A 5,528-nucleotide genomic window follows, 5' to 3' on the forward strand; every position below is an offset into this window, starting at 1 on the left:
AGCAGTGATGGAAGAGCAAGTTGAAATTGGCTAAGTAAGAACCACGGAGGCCTTGACGAGCTGTAGTGTCTTTAACGGTCCGTCCTAAAGCTCGTGAAGGAGGACCATTGTGAAAGCTTTAAGGAGCTAAGGTTGGGTATGGCTAAGTAAGGACCACAGACACCTAGATGGGTCGTAGTCCTCTTGACGACCCATCCTTCAGGTAGTGAGACAATTCAAGTATGAAGAGCTAGAAGAGTTAAGTTTGGGTCAAAGACCACGAGACCCTTGACGGGCCGTGGTAGAATCAACGAGCTGTATGATTGCCCATGGAAGACATTAGAAAACGGAGTCTCACACTATCTAAGTGTGAAATCACGGCAGGCCTCACGAGTCGTGGCCGTTGTGCCCTCCGTGTGACATTTCAACACTTCAGTCCTACTTCTAGTAGGACTCTTTTTGGATTGACTATTTGAATTTATTAGGTTTAATTTTTGAATTATCTCTTGATAGCTTGAATGATAGACTACTTTCTATATTCTCTACTTTGGTTTTTATCGATTAACTTCGGATCAAGACTTGAAGCTTTTGATTTTGTGTTTTAATAGCAAGTTTTCTTTGAATTCGCAATCTTCGTAAGTGATCTCTTTTAATGTATTCAACATATATTTTCTCTTATTCGATTGAAAGCATGAATGGCTAAATACCAAAACTAGGGTTGTGGGAACCATGGCGGTAACCTAAGTGTAGATTCACAGAACGAGTAGAGTGCGATTATTATTTGCAAAATATAATTCATACTTTTGATATTCATTCTTTCTAATGAGTGCACGTATTAGAACTTGCTTGTATCTATCACTTTTTTGAGAGAAAAGTTGTAGTTAGGAAAAAGTAGAATTAATTTGTTGGTTTGGAGTGAAAATTCGAGTTCGAGAGAAGAGATTGTTGTCATGACCCAGGGGTACACCCTAGATGTAACATGGCGTACTAGACCCCGTAAGGCCTAACACAAGCCACTTAGCATATCATAACATAAAGTAAATAAAAATGATGTGGAAATTTTAAAGCTTTTTCTATACAATCGAAGTCTTTATAAAAGCAAGCAGAAGTCTATAACACTTTGTCTCAAACCATCTAAAACCATTTGAATAAAACTTTGGGACGCGGCCCATAAAAAAGTCTAAAACATATAAGAAAGACATAGAAGAAAGGTGATCACATCCTCAATGCTATGAGGAATCACCAAGTTTTCAACTCTTTGCTCTACTAGGAACCTAGCCATGAGAATGGAACTCAATATCACCAAACCCTGGATTTGATAAGAATGTAGGCAAGAGTATGCGTTAGTACAATACTGTACTAAATATGATGGCTAGCATAATCATCAACATAAGCATATAAGAGGCATTACTCAACATAAGACATATACCATAATCTTAATGAACAATAGCATGAGTCACAAACATAAGAGACATCATCATAAGACGTAGACTAAAAGCATGAGAAATAACAACATAATCATAAGCATAATCTCCAACATAGACACAATGTAAACATTAGTCATCATAAGGCGTAATCCATATATATGGTCAATACCTAGACGTTCATATCATAAGAGAACCCCTTCATAATTAACCTCTAATTGTACTTGTGCAATGCATGGATAAGACCCTGTAATCCCATCCATGCTAAGTATCCCCTTTGGCCACCATAATCATACTTACCATCTTGACCTCATCCTTAGCTTATTTCTCATAGACAAAGGAACATTCACCTTTAGTAACAAATACATTAGGAAGGGCTTTTCAAGCTACAATTCAAACTAAGCACACATCATAAGCATAAGTCATAAGCATATTCATTACATAAATCATCATAACATAAAAGGAAAATATAATGACTACCTTCAAAGCATACTTGTGCAATGCATGAGTAAGACCCCATAAATCTCACTCATGTTAAGGAAAGCTTCTTGAGTAACCATAATTCATCATACATAGTCTTGTTGTGATAGTGGGGAATTTGTCTTAACTGACATAGACCATGTTAGTTTAACATGGAATCCGATGTTAGCCACACCGAAAAAGGTAGTCTTACTTGCCTAAGGTAAAACCATCATCATATTAGCTATTAGGTGGATCCACTAGCTAAAGATCTATGGGGGGCATAGTTGATGGGATAAGGAGATTGTTACTAGAAACCCGGCCTTTCTCACATAAAGGTTTCCATCTCAAGAGATTGCTTCAAGGAATCCAACCTTTCTCACGGAAAAATTACTCCTACAAACCCAACCTTTCTCACGAAAAGGTTTCTATCTCACATCAATATCCACTCGGTGCTAAGCATAATTCTCATGGGGTACTTATTAAGTTATAACTTGTTTCATTAGAATAGCTCATTATATCATGTGTGAGAATAACCTTTCACCGTCCATGTCTACATTTGACATTAGATTCAATTAGGTAAGAATTACCTTTCAACCTAGAATCTTCATTATGTGAGAAAAACCTTTCACATTATGTTCATTGTGTGTTCATGAGAATAGCCTTTCAATCATCACAACAACATCATCATAATCATGGTATCTTCATTCATAGTCATGCTTAAGTGTGTGTGTGTGAGAACAGCCTTTCAACAACACCACCATTACATCATAATCATAATCACTTTACTCTCAAAGTGTTCTTAAAGCATATTGATGAGTCCACAATTTGAACTTTTTTAGGGTTTATTTTGATAGATTTAGTGTCCTCAAATGCATATTTTCTCACACCCATGGTTTAGCTATAATTGGAGGCATACAATTTCTACTAAACCAACCAGCATTATCAACATAATTTCATAGTTTGGAACTGTGCTCTTCATTTAACAATTCAAGCAAACAACCTTACAGAAACCAATTTGTAAGTTGACAACAAAGTACATATTACCATCACATATATGCATCTATCATATAGTTGCAAACGGTCCACATGGAAAGTGAACGAGCCCATATTCACCTTTTTATATGTTCCAAAAGTCTCAGGGAATACAATCACAACATTAGCTGGTATAATGATACAATGATCATTTTATCATGAGAATAAGCAACAAAAGAGAATTCTTGAAGAATATTTTATTTCTTCATCATATAAGCCACGTGAATTCTCAATTACTTTTGCATCACATTGAACCGGAATAGCCAGCTGGTCATGCCAACTAATCTTTATTTATCTCGCCAACTGATCTTTATTTATCTCAAACCTCCCGTAAAACTATGACATTTATCATTTTTCTCAAACCTCTCAAAGAGGTGAGTGGTGGAATATATCCAATCAATAATGATTTTTCACATCTTGTCCCATTCTCTTTCAGAATGGTCAAGCATTCACAATGTTTATCACATCACATTCTTTTCAAGAAATGGACTAATCATTTATATGTGCTTCATAAATTTTCATTATAAGCACATTGCCATGCCCTTGAATTAAATTCATCTTTTTTGAATGACCTACCTCAACATCACTTTGAAAGGTCAAGTGTACCACCACTTTATCTTCCTTTCTTTTGATGGAAGATTTTTACTTTATTAGGTTGCACAACGACCACGGGTCTATTGACCTTTCATACCATTATGATGATAAGAACCTTCACATTTTGAAGGATTATTTAGAGAATCCATAATGTTCTTCCTTTTCTAATTACCACAATGATGACTATTTTAATTATGTCCCTCAACGCCCTTATTCATACATTTAATCACTTGTCTTCTTTCAGACTTATTATTCACTGCTACCACATTTACTATGATGCATTGAGACTCAAACTCAATATTTTGTCCACATAAGGCGTGTTAGGCCATAATTCTATGGGACTTGAACCCTATCCTTATCATCACGATGCATCAAAATTCAAATTGATGTCTTACCCTATTGGTGCGATAAAACATGAATCTATCGTGTTACCCTCAAACACTTTTCATTATGGTGCATCCAGACTTTAACCTGATGTCTTATCATTTTGGTGTGATGGAACTTGAATCCACCCTCTTATCCTCAGTCAATGACATAATAAGTCAAATGCAATAAAACTCACCTTTGCCTTTTTAAAAAAAAAAATATTACCATGATTAATATTGAACAAAAGTAACAATAAAAATACTACCCACTAAGTCTGTACTAATATCTTAAATTTTTCAAAATAGAGGAGTTACATATGCAATTAAATGCATGTCATTTCCAATGTTACTGCTGGAATTACAATACGCATAAAAATTTAAACCTTTTGTTTGTGGAATACAAATTACTATATGTGCTATCTTATTGGCCAAACACATATACAATCCCCTCTAACTTACCCTCATTTTTCATTTTGGCACTCCAACTTAGCCTTGTTCCATTTTAACCCTTAAACTCCATTTTTTTTGTACCATTTTAACACGAAATACTATTTTTCGGACTTCTTTATTCTTATATATGTATTCTTCAATTGCAACTTCTTATTTTAAATCGACATGTGTCAGTTAATTTTAATTTTAGTTTTAAAAAATAAAAATTAACAAAAAATAATTCTTTTAAAAAAATAATAATTTCTTTTTAAGAGTTTTATGTATTTTTATGTGAAAAATAACTGACGAAATTGTGTTGGTTTTCATTCTTAAAAATCACTCACAATCTAACAAATTAAAGTCAATCAAGTTTTAACATATTTTAGTAGTGTTATTAGCAATGAACAAGAGTCTTTTTTACTCGTATTGAAGATGAGTTTTTTTATTCGTATTGATTTATATTAAAAATAAAAAGTAAGTATTGAGTTAAATTTAGATTGCCTAGATGATAAGAAATAATAAATAAGTAGTGTTATTTAATTTAATTGAATGTTTAAGAAAGAAAATCAAAGAAATTTCGTCAATTTACTTTCATGCAAAAATACAAAGAAATCTCAAAAAATAATATTATTGTTTGAAAAAATTTATGTTAGTTCGCGAATGTTTAATTTTTTTACGAAAATTAACAGACACATGTCTATTTTTTTAAAATAAAAAATTGCAATTGAAGAACATAAATTTAAAAAAAAAAATCATAAAAATTAGTATTAGTGTTTAAATGGTACAAAAAAAATGGAGTTTAAGGGTTAAAATGGAACAAGGATAAGTTGGAGTGCCAAAATGGAAAATGAGGGCAAGTTTGAGGGGTCGTGTATGTGTTTGGCCTATCTTATTATATTAGATAACACACAATATAAAAGTGAGTGAAAGAAAATCATTAACCTTATTTTGTAGTGCATATTGATTGTTATGATCATTAACCTTAATAGTAAAACATTTGCATCAAAGTACAAAGTGACAGACAACTCTAAACTTTTTGTTTAGAGTATGTGTATATCTGATATTAGAGAGATGATCCTAATAAAGCTATGAATACATACCGGATTAAGGAGTGATGCTCAACTTGAAAAAATAAAAATGATATTAGAGTCTCGTGTTTTCTTCTTGATTCTCTTAACGAGATCAACTAAAACATGAGCTAAAGGATAACTAGAACTCAATCTCAATTAGCTAGAGCCTCATA

This window comes from Solanum stenotomum, chromosome 1 (assembly GCF_019186545.1).
Source record: "Solanum stenotomum isolate F172 chromosome 1, ASM1918654v1, whole genome shotgun sequence".
In the NCBI taxonomy this organism is placed as follows: domain Eukaryota; kingdom Viridiplantae; phylum Streptophyta; class Magnoliopsida; order Solanales; family Solanaceae; genus Solanum; species Solanum stenotomum.